Raw genomic sequence first — 16,621 nt, 5'->3', positions numbered from 1 at the left:
GCACTACCAAATAATGTTTTGGCCAGTAAGATTTTTTTTAAAAGAAAAAAACATAACATGTAATCTCTACTTATTACCTTCAAAAGTTACTTTTGATACTTTTGTTGGAATTTTGTGGGCATTTTAAAAGTTTTATTTTAATGAAAGTAATGAAAAATAACTAAAAGTAATGTACCACTGACAAATATGTGGCGAGATGCTTTTAAAATACTAAGCAATTTGTAATGTTAGCAAGACATTTTGAAAAGTAACTATTAATGAGTACTGAGTTTTCTTTTATCTCTCTTTCCCTTTAGCTTAGAAAATAACATTCCAAGCTCTACTAAAGAACAAATAATTTCTACCTCTACATTTTATTTTAAAAACTCCTTGTTTTATCTCTGCCACTAAATCTGACAAAAGTACTCTGGATAATAAGTTACTGTGTGCCACCCTTGAGGCTTGTAGTATAAGCCTAGATGAGTAGAACATTTTCTAGTTGCTTTTTTTTCCCCTTGGGCAAAGTATAATTTTAAAATATTAGAGTTATTTTGGTTTCACCTCTTGCATAGTTTGATTTATTGCAATGGTGTTTTCATTTTTATACCTTTTTATATGTGCAGTTAAAGCCAAGTCAGAGATTCATGGAGAAAGTATTTATTTATTTATTTATTTATTTATTTATTTATTTATTGCTATAATGACATAAATAGTTCTAGCTTCAATGGAGCTAAAGTGCTGATCTCTTAGAAGTATTTTGCTTCCTTCATTTTTAAAAACAATTATATTTTATCATTTATTTGCTTAAAAGTTCTACCTGCAGTAAACAAGGGTGATTGTGACAGCATATCCAAGAATCAGCTGATATTACATCAATGCTAATTGCTACTGCCTATTTGCTGCCTGTAACAGGTCTTTTGAAATAATAAGCATAGAGCAGTGTGGTGGCAAATGAGAAAGAACAGGGTCATCGCACCAAATCCCCTGCTTAACTAATGACTTTTTGTGGCTATTCATTTCATAGCCCCAGGTCCAAGTTTGCTATAACTTGGAGCTCTAGTAATTCTGTCTTTGCTCTGCTTCAGCAAAGGACAAGTTTAAATTAGGGCAAATCTCTTCAATTTTACTTTCACATCAGCCACAGACCATAACAGAAATGCAAAAAATAAGATCCACAAAATGATTAATAACATAGGAGAGTGTAGAGTACCAAATGTTATTGTTGAGTACCAAATAGTCTCTTAGGAGAGGAAAGTAGGTAAGCTATGTTTTGAGGGTCATCTTTGACTTTTAGAATTTTTTTTTAAGGCTGGGGGTGGCTTTTTTACATTTTTTGGCCATGTGCTCTCCCTTAGCACATGGTTTAATAGGATGGGGCTGTCAAGGGTTAAAAGTCAAACTGAAATGTTTAGATGTGTGTGACCATGAGCAGTCAGCCTTTGGAGGATGAAAGCTAATGAGCTACAGCTGTTGCTCATAGGTACAAGGCCACTCTACTGCCTACGTGCAGCAAGCCTGGAAATGTACATGTGTCTGTTTAAACAAAGGGACAAGTTTCAATGTGACACAGGAAGGGAGTGAGTTTGTGGGACCACATGGCATTGTGTGTATATAAACTCAGGGACTTCCGATGAGTGGTGTGGGTTGAGAGATAGGAGTTGGTTGTGTAGTTCTGTATAGTAGCGTTGGTTGTTTGGTTTGCACTCTGTAAATAAAGATAAGCACTTTCGGGAGCCTGGCTTGTCTGGTCGTTAATCAGCAGAAGCCTACAGTGGTGCTGGAGAGTTCCCAACGGTTGCTGCATTCCTTCATTCCTGGAAGACATCCATCTGCTGTCATCTTTCACTGAGGGCTGTGAACATGTTTCCGAAATTGTCAGTTATATTCTCCTGTATTCTGACAGGGGCTTCTTCTGAGTCACTGACTGTTTGAAAGTGGAGGTAGCAGCCACTAGGTCTATATCACTGTTGCCTCAGGCTTTGGAGCTCGGTCTCTCAGGGCCAGTGGCATACACAGTAATACTAGTAATAGTTGAGCAGGAGCTCCACTAACAGGAAGGTCAACAGGCTTTTGTGTGGATATTGTAGAAGAGGCATCATAAAGTGAGCTTATGTCTGTTGGGTTAAACCTTGCAGTCCTAAAGAGTCTTTGGGGAAGAGTTTGTTGGATTAAGGCTGTTGGATCTATTGGAATAAGGCTGTTTGTGTGAGCTGGGAAGATGCTCACTTAGGCGCGTTACAGACCACCTAAAAGTGGCAGTCTGCCGACGGCGCCACTTACTGCGTCTGGGAACCGCAGCGGCCAAACTGCGTGATTCCCGGGCGCAGACGAAAAGAAGCGCCAAAATGGCGCTTCTTTTTGCACCCCGGAAGTGGCGCCGAGAGGTGCTAGTCATGCACTCATGGTGTCACTTCCGCCGCACGACGTCTGGATGCTATGCGTCCGTGACGTCAACATGCTGGGCCCCGTGTGGAACAGGCGCTGCCATTTTGTGCACACTCCAAGCGTACTAGGGTTAATGGCGTCAGGAAGTGACGCCCCTTCCTAACCCTAGTACGCATGGAGCGCGTACTTTATGCCCGTCCAGAATGGGCCCTAGTTTTCCATTGTGTGAGGAGTGGCTTAGGGATCTGGATATGTTCAGTCTGCAGAAGAGGAGGTTAAGAGATGACATGGTAGCCATGTTTAAATATTCGAAAAGATGTCAGATTGAGGGTGAAGCAAGGCTTGTTTCCTGCTGTCCAGAGATAAGGACACAGAGCAATAGATTCAAGCTTGATCTGTCAAACGAGTAGAAATCCACTGAAAAGTAGAGGCCATGGCCAAAATGAAGACCATACCTGTATATGAAACAGTGAATATATTTATGAAAGCAACAGCACACAACATATACCATTTATGGTTGCTTTCTGTCAGCACCTGTGAATAGGGCAGACAATTTTGAGAACCATGAAGAAAAACTATGCACTATTAGCCAACCCTGAAAGTCAGCTTTATATCTTTCTGCCAGCTTCCAGATCTAAAGAAATTGCTTGGGAGAGCATTCCCTAACTTAGAAGTCAGCAAGTTTGGATCAAGTTTGCCAGATCTTTCTGTGCATGTCAGGAAAACAGTCATTTTAGGAATGCTGCATTTCTACATCACCTGTAAGTCCTGAAATCTAATTTATGTTGTTGAATGCAGATGTTTAAGATGCCATACACAGTATGTAGACAAAATCAGCAACTGACTTATGCAAATGCTTCAGGAACCACAAGTCTGCAGTTTTGACCAGAAAACTGAAACAGCCAGTGGACAGAAAATTCAGTTTAGGAGATCTATCCGGTTTGTTGGTGACGATAGCAGGAATACCACCAGATACAAGAACATTAGAGAGAAAGTTCTGGATTTCAGGACTTGTCACTCTACTGCTTCACGGCCTGAAGCTAGAGGGTGGATCTGGCATTATCAGTCCACTTTTGAACACTCATTCTTCTATATCATATAACTCTCACTTTTATTTAAAGCATCTGAAGAAAACAGAAATTGCTTGCAATTTATTCAAAGGTTGCACACCAGAAAGTGTAATTCTCCTTCTCCTATGTGAGAGGAGCGATCAGGCAGACCCAGCAACATCGGGGACTGCCTGAAGGAAGAGGCCCCTCCCTCCTCAACTGTCATCTTGACCTCAGAGGGAGCGATCAGGCAGACCCAGCAACATTGGGGACTGCCTGAGGGAAGATGCCCCTCCCTCCTCAACTGTCATCTTGGCCTCAGAGGGAGCGATCAGGCAGACCCAGCAACACTGGGGACTGCCTGAAGGAAGATGCCCCTCCCTCCTCAACTGTCATCTTGGCCTCAGAGGGAGCGATCAGGCAGACCCAGCAACATCGGGGACTGCCTGAAGGAAGAAGCCCCTCCCTCCTCAACTGTCATCTTGACCTCAGAGGGAGCGATCAGGCAGACCCAGCAACATCGGGGACTGCCTGAAGGAAGAGGCCCCTCCTCCTCAACTGTCATCTTGGCCTCAGAGGGAGCGATCAGGCAGACCCAGCAACATCAGGGACTGCCTGAAGGACGAGACTTCTCCCCCTTTAACCGTCACCTTGTATTTTGTATTGTATTACAATTTTTACTGTACACCGCTATGATCATTGCGGAATAGCGGTCTATAAATAAAACATTATTATTATTATTATTATTATTATTATTTACCCTATTTAAGTGACTTTCAGCCACTTCTGGACCTGGAGAATGGGTGTGCTGCCTTTGATAAAATTAGCAATTGGAGAATTGGTTTGTGGACCCCTCCTCCAAATTTGTTCACTCCTGGTAAACACAATGCTGACCAAGATTAGCTATTTTAAGCTTTATGTTTACAGAATGTAATTACAGTATATTTCTCATCATCCTTGAATGTTGACTGTGATGGCTGTGAAAGTTACAGTCTATCAAGATCTCGGACCCATTGAAACATTTGCAAAACTTAAAATGGATCAATTCTTTATTAAATAGGGGTAATGTAGAAAGGCATCCTGATCTATATTAATAGAACCAAAGACACTTACAATGACCACATTCTTTTCTCCACTCCATGGAGTATTCAGAGGAGCATGGGCTCTGGAAGCACAAAGATAGTATCTCCAATTCTAAGGGTTTGATAGGGAGACCTTAGGAGCACAGTCTCTTGCTGGGCAATAAGGGAAGTCAATGCATGAGTTGAACTGGACTCTATTCAGAGCCGCCCCCCCCCCCCGCTAAAAAAACACATCTCATGCCATGTAAACACTGTTGCTCCCAACTAGATTAAATCCATTAACTCAATGGAGTTTAGCTATACATTGACTTACCAGACAGCAATTGATTCAGTGAGTCTGCTTCAGTTAGGACTAACCAATAGAATTTGGGCCTTGGTCTTTGCAGTGTCATAAGACTGATTGTGTTGCAACAGATTAATATTGCTAACCCTGTGTTGCAACAGATTAATATGGATAACCCTGTGGAAATTGTTCTTAGGGTGATACTGGATGCTGTGGAAACTCCCTCTCTGCTTAGCGGTTGCAATATGAGCAATGTGTCTTACACAATAGTTCCACTGTGCCGGTGAGACTCACCCACCCAACTTCTTTTCTTGGATGGCAGCACAATTGGTCTTGATCCCACTGCTGCCACCAGTTATGATGATGTGATGTCCACAATTCCACCAGTTCTTTACTGTGAGACTCGAACCTGGGACTCTCTTAATTGACTCCTGTACTGTAACTCTATTTAGATGCCAGCACTCTGGGTTTCAGTTTTTCCCCCAGCTTGGTCCCAACTATTCTTGGACAGCCACACACCCACTATCTAATCAGTCTCAAACCAAAAAGACTTTTCTCAATGTTGGTAGCATTTTTAATGTGTTTCTGAAATCACTCCAGACAGCTGCTTGTTGAAACAAAGTGATAAATTTATTTACAAATCAGACTGAATACAGTTTCTCTTTTAGTGGATGATGTCCACAATAGATACAGTGTATAAATACTTCATTAGTTACAAAATGTAACTGTTTTTAGGTTGTCTTTGTAATTGTTTCTCTATAGCTTTATATATGTTTCCTTACAGTCTAAGGCACGGGTAGGCAACCTTTTTGGGCCGGGAGCCGGGTTGCTGTCCCTCAAACAACTTGGGGGCTGAAGTCGGGCGGGGGGAGCTTCCACCCTCCGGGGGCGGGGCCACATGCCGGGGCGGAGATTCCACCCTCCGGGGGTGGGGCTTTCTCTGCTCCCTTTCCTGACCTCCAGCTGTCTGAGAGACAGCTAGAAGTGGGGGGGATTGGGAGAGGGGGTGACAGGTGTGCCACCTCGCCGGGCCAGATCTGGCCCACAGCCCGGGGTTTGCCGACCCCTGGTCTAAGGGGTTGTACAGACAGCCCCAAAGGTGCAGCATCCTGCTAACCCTTTCAGTGCCAGATCAAGGCTGCAGCAGCCACATGCTGCAACCCTGATCTGGCAATTTGGTGGCCCAAACAGGGCCAGCAAAATCCCACTCCTTTTTAAAATGGCAAAAAGCTGCTCTTGCTCTTGCTTCGGTGGCAGCGGCTCTTTGCCGTTTCGTCTGTGTAGCATGTATAAACACTGCACCACAGAAATGGCATGACACCACACGCCATCTGGTCAGGTGGGCGATGTGACGCTGCCATTGGGTTAGAGTCAGGCCAGCCGGTGTGTGGTTGCCACGGCCACACTCCACCCTGATGCCAGCCCTTTTGGCTGGTCTGTATAGCCCCTAAGTTTTCACAGAACCTTTATTAAGCTTTTGTATCTTATAACCCTTCTGGTTACGTGTGACTCCACTAGTCACTAAACATTATGTCTCCCACAGAACATTACAACAATTTAATTAAGGACACTTTTCGTCCCTTTCTTGGGTACCTAAACCCTTTCTAACTGTCCCTCACAGCAGCCTAACCTAGTCTCAACAGCTCTTCACCCCTCAGGGTACTTTAAACATCAACCCCTTCAAACTTGTTCCTTCATATTATATACTCACGCCTGGGAGCAGCTTTTCCTGGCTTTGCTCCCATTAACTAGTGCCAAGGTTCTAATCTGCCTGTTGTCTCCACTACCATCCCATTTCTAATAGTTACCTAAAACAGTTTTATCACATCAGAAGTATGAATGGCTTTTAAAACATGTTTATACAGCTTGGAAACTCATTTTGTGCAGTAAATTGTTTTCTTGTGTTCCAATATCTTGTCATATTAATTGTATGTTCTTTCCCCTATTATTTAGCTGATCTTTGTCACCTTGAATTCCTTGGGTGTCTAACAGGTGGAAAACAGATAAACACAAAGTTATGACCTGTCTTGATAGTTCTCCAGGCAGAGCTGAAAAAACATGAGAATATTAACAGATTCATAGTACTTCTTCAAATAAAGCTGACTCAAGCTGAACTACATTTCAATAGCCTTAGGAGAATTTGGGATAGCTTCTCAGTTCTTCTTTGGCAGTCAGATGGCAAGATTAGATTAGGAGAATTTGCAAGAACAAGAAAGATGAGTTGCCACAGATACAGAGTTTCTCAGAAAATAATTTCAGCTAAAATGTTCAGGTAACTCTTTTGGTGGAGGGTTACCCCCCATGAACTAATGGGATTATTTAGCAACACCTTGAAAGAGAATATTTACTGAAATCCTCCCCCTGCCCCCCCCCCCAGACACACACCTGTGAATAGGGTAGACAGTTCAGAAAACAACTTTGGACTCTGATTTCCTGTTGAGCAGTGGCATCACTATGGAGTGTGTGTGAGGGGATGCAGACCTCAGCAGGTGACACCCTAAGACAGGGGTTCCCAACCTGGGGGTCGTGACCCTTTCTCGCGGGTCGCCAGGTTGGGAATCCCCCCGCCTCCCGCCTCCCCTTCTCCCTGTGGGTGCCAGTGCTGGAGCAGGCATCGGCGGGGAAAAGGGGAAGGGGAAGGGGCTCCCTCCTTTCCCTTCCTCCCTGCGCGTGCCCATGCTGGCGCGGGCAAGCAGAAGGAAGAAGGGGTGGGGGGGTCCCTCCTCCTCTTCCTTCCTTCCCATGGGTGCTTGCACCCACGGGGAGGAAGTGGTGAGGGGGCACCTCCTCCTCTTCTCCTCAGGGCTGCCAGGCATCTGCAGGGAGGACAGGACGGGACTGCAAGCCCCAGTGGGCTTTGCAACTGGAAGTCCCACCCCTTTTCCCTCTGCAGCCTCCCTGATTGGTTGGGAGGCCGGGAAGGGGCGGGATTTCCGGCTGCAAAGCCCGCTGGGGCTTGTAGGCGGCCGAAAGTCCCACCCCTTCCCAGCCTCCCAACCAATCAGGGAGGCCGCGGGCGGGACTTTCATCCCCAATGGGGGTCGCGGCCCAACAAAGTTTGGGAACCGCTGCCCTAAGAGGAGGTGTCACCACTGCTCCTCAAACATCTGCTTTTTGGCAGAAACAGGCTCTGGCATTCACCTGTGTCCCATTAAGTGCCGAAGGGAATGTGTGAGTGGGGTGAGGCTCAGTGGGAGGAGAAAGGAGAGGCCCTAGGTGTTTTTTTTTAAAATCAAATCTCAAAAAATATATATTTTTTAAAAATTAATTATTTTAAATTCTTTAAAAACATCACATTTTACCCAATTTTCACTTTAAGCACATGAAACTATGTATATGTAAATACATGTAGGGTGTGTGTATGACATTGTAATTTAAAGATCATTTTAACTTTGCCAGTTGTTTATGTCACAACTGTTACCATTACATTCAGTGATTATATGGGAATTACGATTTATGAGTAACATTAGTACAATTTTTTTAAACTAAGGATTCTGTATGGTGTGGCATAGGAGAAGGTCAATGGGGGGGGGGGGTGACACTATGAGTTACTGGACCGGGTGACACCAACCCTATTGACACAACTGGTATTGAGCATAGCTAGGATGGGGTAGAATACCAAGTGGAGATGTACTTAGACACTCACTTACCAATTAGAATATACCTGAAAGTGCTAGTCAGGTACCACAAGGATAAACTTAAGTATGAGTGAGATCTTTGACTGTTCAGAATGCAGCTAAGTCTGTATGTTGGCATGAAAACAGTATAGACTCACATCTTGCCTTCAGCTGTAATCTGAAGTTGCCTGGCCCTCCATATGTTATTAAACTGCAACTCCCAGTAGCAATAGGCAGCATAGCTAATAATGAGGAACTTCAGGAATTATAGTCCAGTCACAACTGGATTGCCAAACAATCCCCACCTCCACTTTAGGATGGAAAGTTTGGGGAAACCATTTTCTTCTGTCCCAAGCTGCCAACAATAAGCTTGTGTTAAGAAATCAGATCCTGAACAGGAGCTACCAGAAAGTACATGGTGCTCAATTTATGCAGCAGAAGTTTGCCTTTGAAATGCAAAGCAGTGCTAGGTTGGATATAAACCAGAAGAAAAATTCAATTTAAGATTCATTTTCATCTAAGCTTATACAAGGATTGAGACTGCCTGTGTGACTTTGCTTGCTCTTCCAAATCTCACCCCATCATATTCAAGACTGAACTTGGAACTGAAGCTTTAGCAGAATGATTTACCAATGAAAGCAATTAAAGTGATATACCTACTGGTCACCCCATGGGATTATTTTGGCTGATCTATCCATGTGAAATCAGTTTTCTGGACATAAGGTACAGATATCTGTGGAAGATCAAGTTAAGCTCATGTTCATTAAAAAGGGATTTGCATGTGCAGACAAATACATCTACCAGTTTAGAGATCCATGAATGGTATATAAGACAGGGATGCAAAAAGCAGGAACCTGGCAGGAAGGGCACAGGGGGAAAATAACACAGAGTAGAATACGTGGGATTTATTGAGACACCAGATCAGATGAAATAAGACCAACAGCCAAGACAGGGTTGAGAACAACACCTTACACCAGCTAAACTATGTGCTCTGTTAATAACGGAGTTTAGCACACAGCTAAATAATCTGGTTTACTTTGCCCAGTTTGAATCCTCTTCCTAGATGCAGCCAGATATTATCATATGCATTTTGCCACTGATACCACCTCCCACCTAAAACACGCCTAAACCCCAGCTCCCAGCCACACTCAGCTGGCCGATTTGCAAAGTCAGGAGCTTCCTGGCTTTGCAAATCGGCCAGCTGAGCTCAGATTCTAGCTGGATTTTAGGTGGAAGGCAGCATCAGTGACAAAATGAATACGATAATGTCTGGCTGCATCCCAGAAGAGAATTCAAATGGGGCTAGGTAAACTGGATTATTTAGCTGTGCATTAAACTCCAACAAGAAGCCTTCCTCAAGTTCTGGAAATTTCTTTATCAGCCAGAACACAAGGTTCTGTTCTCACAAGTAATTGGTGTTTGGTGGTTATGATATGTATCAGTCTGTACTCACTCTTCCATCGAAGACTGGTCATGTACACCCAGCTCAGCATACAATCTGACATATGATTGTAACTGATCAGAAAAATGTGGTGCTGATCCAGTATCCAAAAGGAAAAGTTTGGGCCAATATGTTTTTCAAAAGTGAGGTGAAACATGTCACCCTCCCTCCTCTATTCCAGATAAACCAACTGGACCATAAATTGAAATTTACCTCAGCACCAGCTCTAATTTCTGCATGTGTGCTTCCTGACCTTGATGCAACATTTTTCCTGATCTTTGACCTTGATCTCATGATTACTAAGCTCATGATGGACTTTGCAACCCAAAGCCTGAAAGGTCAGTTCTAACTTATGACAAATCAGTAATATGGTACCTCAGTCTGATACTGATCTAAGCATAACTCAACAGTTCAGTTCAACTCTGACCCTAACTTTAACTCAAGTGAGGAAACTACATGAGATGGTAGCTGCTAGGTAAGCAGTCCATGAGTTCCAATTCCCACCCCCCCAGTATTCCTCTCTTTTGGGTGAAAGAGCTGTATGTTCCACACAACCTGTTCATTATATCTAGAACCTGTCATGTAGTGGAATATTCTATCTCATTGCTAGTCCAAATCAGTTAAATAGAGTGGTCCCTTTCAACCAATGTCTGTTGACTGGTCTCTTGATTTCCATTAATAGGTCAGCAATATTGTATCTTGCTCTGTCATTCAGAAGTATCAGTTGGCAATAATTAAAAATGATAAATGTCAAATCTGAAAGCAACAAGTGGCAACAAAAAGAAATAAAAAATAAGCCAGACTATAAAACAGCCAAGAGTAAACTGTCCCACTGATACACAAAGCAGCAGCAGGCTCTATGAACATAACTACATTTTTGGAATTCACCTTCACCCAAGTCTTGGCTTTTTTTAACAGAGTCCAGGCCACCATAAGCCCTAGTTGTCCATTATGAACTCTCAACTATTAGACCACTCTGGAAAGCGACAGCTTTCCTATCTTATGCATCAAAGACTAATATTAATATCTATTGAGCATAATTGGTAACACCTAATTTGAAGGAAGAACCAGCCAAGGAACCCTGTCTCCCAAATCCTGGGACTTAAACTGATGGTGAACCTCAGGCTACCCCAAAGGCCAGCCGCCTTCCCCACCCCAGCCCCATGACCTGGATGGTCTCTCTCTGCCCCTGACCAAATGGTGCCTAACAATGTTTACCAGGACCTAGCTCTTGTTCTCTACAAAACCTGTTAAGTGAACACCTATTTATATGCTCAACCCTTTGCTAACATGTGCATGATAAACACTGCAAATAACCCCAGGAAAGAGAAATAATAATTTCTACATTACCCCAAAGCAGCCTGCTAAATCTTTCATTGCATAATAGGGTGGGGGAATGGGCTGAAAGACACTAAAGAAAGATCAAGGCCTGAAACAGATGGGCAGATGGGATTGGTTTCTGGGTGCTCTGGGGGCATGGTGTTTACATGATACATGCCCCTGGGGTGCCTGGAACCTGCTCCAGGTCTGTGGTGGGGCCACCTAAAGTGGCCCAAATCTAACCCCAAAAGGAGCGGATCTTTTCCACTCCTATTTGGTGCTGCTGCAGGAGGTGCCCTTGGGACTCCACCATGTGTTCACCATGTGGCCCCAGAGCAATTGAGCTAGGAGTGGTTTCTGGCCACCCCTTCCTGCCCATCTGATTCATCCCTAAATCCAGAGATTGGTAAATGGCTTTAAAGCAAGTGCTTTAAAGGACACCCTGATCCCATGCCACAACAAGCCATGTCACAACCTACCTTTACTGCTGGCCTCTTTTCTTTCCAGGTCAGCAAATGCAGTCCCCTCCTCCATATATCAGGATTGGTTTATAATAATGAGGAGGAGGAGGAGGAGGAGGAGAAACTTTACATACTAAAAAAGGAATATAAGGGAATTTTATTGACTTGCCTTCTAAAATCACTCAAAGATCTAGATTTATTGCTGTCGAAAGTGAAGTAAACAAGAGAGGACAATCCCTTCTGTTTCAGGGCCGAATCCCTTATTTGAACATCACAGCCATCTCAGAAGTGTCCCGGAGTTCCCACATATAAGAATCAGTGAACTAGAAGAATAACACTAGACTCTTCTCTCATTGTGGTTGGGAAGAATTACAGCAATTCTTCAGAAAAAAGGTAGAATAGATGGAAGGGACCTTAAAGTATAAAAGCATCACTGCCAAGCACCTTCATCTTGACCCAAAACAATCTTGTGTGTCCCTTGTGACACCAGCTAGGACACCAACAGAGAGAGAGAGAGAAAGGCTTCACAGGTGAAAGTCACCAGCAACTGATTTTGTGGAAGCACTAACCCTGAACTCTAAACCTAAAGAAACAGTGAGGAGACCCATCTAGCCAATCAAGTCAATGGCAGAAAATGACTTAGGAGATTATGGCATCCTTAAATCCTGCCGGGAGAGATGCGGGATCTAAAAGTTGAAAATGGGTGTCATCATAAATACCTGAGCCCAGGCTGTAGGCAGCCCATGTCCTCCTGGGCAGCCTGTCTGCAACCCGGACTTCTGCTGCAGCTTTTTTAAGAATGGGAAAATCTCATTCTTGAAAAAGCCACGACAGAAGTCTGTGTTGGAGACTGGCCGCCTCCGAGGATACGGGCTGCCTACAGCCCGGACATGGGTAAGTATGATAATACCTGTTTTTGTCTTTTAGATCCCATGGCTCTCCTGGCAGGATTTAAGGGTGCGATAATCTCCTTGGTATGGTCTTGTAGCTCATCTACTGAGCTGCCACCACATGCTGCATATGCATTTGTAAATCTGCTCAGGTTCTGGGTAATGCTGAGCATAGTAATTCTAAACTTCATTAACTGGTAGCTATGGATCTCTACACATAGTTTACATTACTGTACTTGTTCTCCCTTGACACTAAGTTCAGTTAATTATTTTTGTCTGCATGAGTTTCACTTTTAAAAGTTAAAGTGGTGTGTGCTGCCTCTGTTGTGCAATATGAGAAATTGGCCAACATCATAAAGGCAAATCCTGGAAAACCAATTATACACATTAGGATTATTGCTATCCTGCTGTCATGCACTCTGTGACAAATAATTCAATGTATTATTTATTAACTGTAGTGCAAGTGCTTGAAAGATAATTGACTTCAACACAGCCATGAGAATCATTCTTAGATTCTGTACTGACACAGACACATCTTTGTCTAGTGTCAAGTAACAGACTGTGACATGTTCTGGGTACCTTCTACTCAACACTGCTAGGATATATTCTTCTTCATCTGCTTAGTCTGACATCTGGGGATACAGAAAATGTATTGACACCTATTAAGTGCTATGAATTCTGTGCCATAGTGCAAATTGTAGAAGACCAAGGGTTTTTATATGGGAAAGACAGAGAGCACTCTTCGATTATATCTGACCGCACTTCATTAGTTATGTGTTTAAGCTTCAGAAAGATGGTGTGGCAATAGGAAACTCAAGGATTCACTCCAAAAACATTACCAGAATTCAACCCCATGTTACAGTGGACATATTGTAACCTTGTCTTCCCTGGAAACCTCCATTTTACTCCAAGAAAACTACAGTCCCAATCAATTCTTCTTTCCCAAGCAAACAGTTTCCCCTTTCCCAAGCAAACATGGAAGGGGAATTGGCAGCTGGAGAGAACAGAGGCCTTGCAGGTTTCATCTTAAGTCTGGAAGCTCTTGTGCATAATTAGATGCATCTATTACCCCTGTGATGAACAAGAATGATTGTTTTGAGGACAGAGATGACTGAGGGAAATATTTGTTTATCAACACTTAATCCATGGACTGAGTTTATCTGGATACCAGATTTTGCATTGTGATGAAATGTATAATTTATCTCTTTAAATTACGGCCAGCATTTATAAATGCTAATTCATATATAACAAAACTAATATGTGTGGATTTTATGCAAACTGGTGTCGTCTTCTGTCCCCCCCCCTCTTTTTTTTTGTTATTAATTTCTTCTTTGCTGGTGCTCTGGAAATTACTATTATGAAGAAGTTTAGCAGAAGCAAAGAGAAATGGTTCAGAATAACAGAAACATTGATGTCAATGCCAGCAGGATTTGTTCCAGAGACAGATCCATCCTTTTATCAGACCTCAGGCCCTGCAGTCAAGCAGTTCTTTTGGAGTGGCCAGATTCCTGGTTACTGGGAAATAACAAGAGATGAAAGAAATATCAAAGAGAGAGAATCCCTGTTCCAAACAAACATTTGTGGGAGAGGGGCTGTGGTTACCTACCCGGTTTCCACACTGCAGAAATAAAAGCAGTTTGACACCACTTTAACTGTCTTGATGCTATCCTGTCAGATCCTAGGATTTGTAGTTTAGTGAAGTATTCAGTGTGGTCTATCAGAGAGCTCTGGTACCTCAGTAAATTACAAATCCCAGTATTGCTCAGTCCCTTCTGTCATCATTCTCATATGAAAAATGACAGTGTGAAGAAAGCCTCTGCACTAAGGTTTACTTATTTTTTGATTCACTGAGCAATAGTTGATTCAGTGGGTCTAGTTGGAACTAAACAATAGGATTCAGGCCTCTGTGTACTTTTGTATGTTCACCTTGTGAAGCTTCAGTGAAAGGAGGGGAAATATACAAGAGGTGTATGAGTCAGCTGAAGTTTCACCTCTTCTGTCTCAGCTTGATCTCTCCTATATTACAGCAGCTTCAAACATTACTGGAAATGTGTTTTCAGCCAAATGTAAAGACTTTTCAATATCCAGTTGGCTGCCCATCTAGTAATGTTCAAAAGAGCTTTGGCTCTGAATGGAGTTACATTCACAGCTACGTTAGATGTCAGCTCCAATCATCACTAATAGATGGTCATTTTGTAATTTTGCCTACCATGCCATCATCTGTCCCAGCTAATGTTGACTCACTCCTCCTTGTCGAATTCTCTCACAGGTTCCATGGACGAATATGACATGGCATGGTATTCCCATTAGTTTCTATAATGAGTTGCTTTAAGAGAGAGAGAGAGAGAGATTTCAGGCTTTGAAATAGACTTAAACCATTATGTTGAAAAACATTCCTCCATGCCCTTTCAGAGTTCTTCCACAGTTAATGAATAAACAATGGCAGTCAGTCAAAATAAATGAGTTTGGCATTCATCAGAGTGACAGCTTGTAAGTTGGTTTCAATAAATTGGAAGAAAAACATCAAGAGAACAGAAGAAGACAAAATATATACATGACTTTATTTGTCTGATGAGTTAAACCAGGTTCTAGAATATGATTGTTTTTATCTACTTTTTATTGAGCTGCCCTTTCTGTTGCCTGACAATCTGTCATTTAATCTGAGTGATAACCCTGTTAATGTCACAAGGTTATGCAATCCCATAATGTTTTAAAGAAGCAGTAGACACATCTATCCATAGTGGATAGATCAAACTGAAAAACAAAGATTGTGACTGGTCCAAGATCACCAAGCCATTTTCATGGCTCAATATGGAACTGGATCTCTCCAGTCTAATATTCCACCTCCTACACCACACTGGCTCTCTTATTTGTTGTAATTGAGGCCACAAATGGATTTAGAATGTGTTTTTTGTTTTTATTTTAAAAATGCCCTGGAAGGACATCTATTTAGTTACAGCCACCACCACCCCTGAAAACTCAGAAAACCAGCTGTGTTAGTATGCTATAGTAAGGCCATTGAAAGGGCAATGTTGAGACTTACAGCTTTTGTGGTTTGTTGTTAACTGTCATCAAGTCAGCTTTGACTAATGGCAACCCTATAAATGAGAGACCTCAAAGTCACCCTATCACCAACAGCCATGCTCACATTTTGCACACTCAGAGCTTTATCTCATGACAAAATAAAGCCAAGAGGCAGTGAGAAAGAAGTGGCTTTCTCTTTGCGTTTCTGCATGCCATTTTGACAAGAGCATGCTTTTATAACCATCTCCCCCAGAAAGGAGAATGTAAAGTACCGTTCCCACTGGGCAAAAAAAGATGCTTATTTTGCTGCGATTCTGACTCAGATTCTGACTCGAATCTGACCCATCGTTCCCATTAAAAACGGGTGCAAACAGACCCGGGTTTTTTTACCCCTGTTTTCGTTCCCATTGGTATTTTCCCTGTGGTAATTTGAAGAGGTTTATTTTGTTCCCCATTCCCATTGCCCTTCCGGAACCTCTTTTTTTTAAAATCAGCTGTCAATCAAGCGCTTAAGCGCTTGATGTCACAGCCAATCAGTTGCTGAGATGCTTTTCCCCTCCGGGAAAGGGAAAAGGGAGCCTCTATTCAGCCCAAATCCCTGTGGGTCCCAGCCTCTTCTGTGTCTCCCCATAGTTCCTCTGGGAAAGAAAGAAGAGGAGCCTCTCTTTGCCCCCAATCCCTTGGCATCCAGCCTCTTCTGTGTCTTCCCATAGTTACTCTGGGAAAGAGAGAAGAAGCCTCTATTCATTCTAAACCCCTTGCATCCAAGGCTCTTCTGTATCTCCCGAAACTCCCTCTAGGAAAGAGAGAAGAGGAGCCTCTATTCCTCCAAATCGCTTTGCCTCCCCCATTGCTCCCTGGGCTCTCTGGGGGGCGATCATGCAGGCATGTACTGCAAAGCCCATCTGCTACTCAGGCGCTCAGGCAGAGGCATAATAATAATAATAATAATAATAATAATAATAATAATTAAAATTGTGTTCAATGGCTCTCCTCACACATCGGTCTATGAATGTGGAGCAGAGGGGAGGTTGCAGGAGGAGTAATGTTTTTGCTGCATTTGGAGCTCAATGTTGCATGATTGCCTTAC

This window comes from Sceloporus occidentalis, unplaced genomic scaffold, assembly GCF_023333645.1.
Source record: "Sceloporus occidentalis isolate IW3139 unplaced genomic scaffold, rSceOcc1.0.p SCAF_6, whole genome shotgun sequence".
Lineage (NCBI taxonomy): Eukaryota > Metazoa > Chordata > Lepidosauria > Squamata > Phrynosomatidae > Sceloporus > Sceloporus occidentalis.
The sequence above is the reverse complement of the archived record's forward strand: the minus strand, read 5'-3'. Positions refer to the sequence as shown.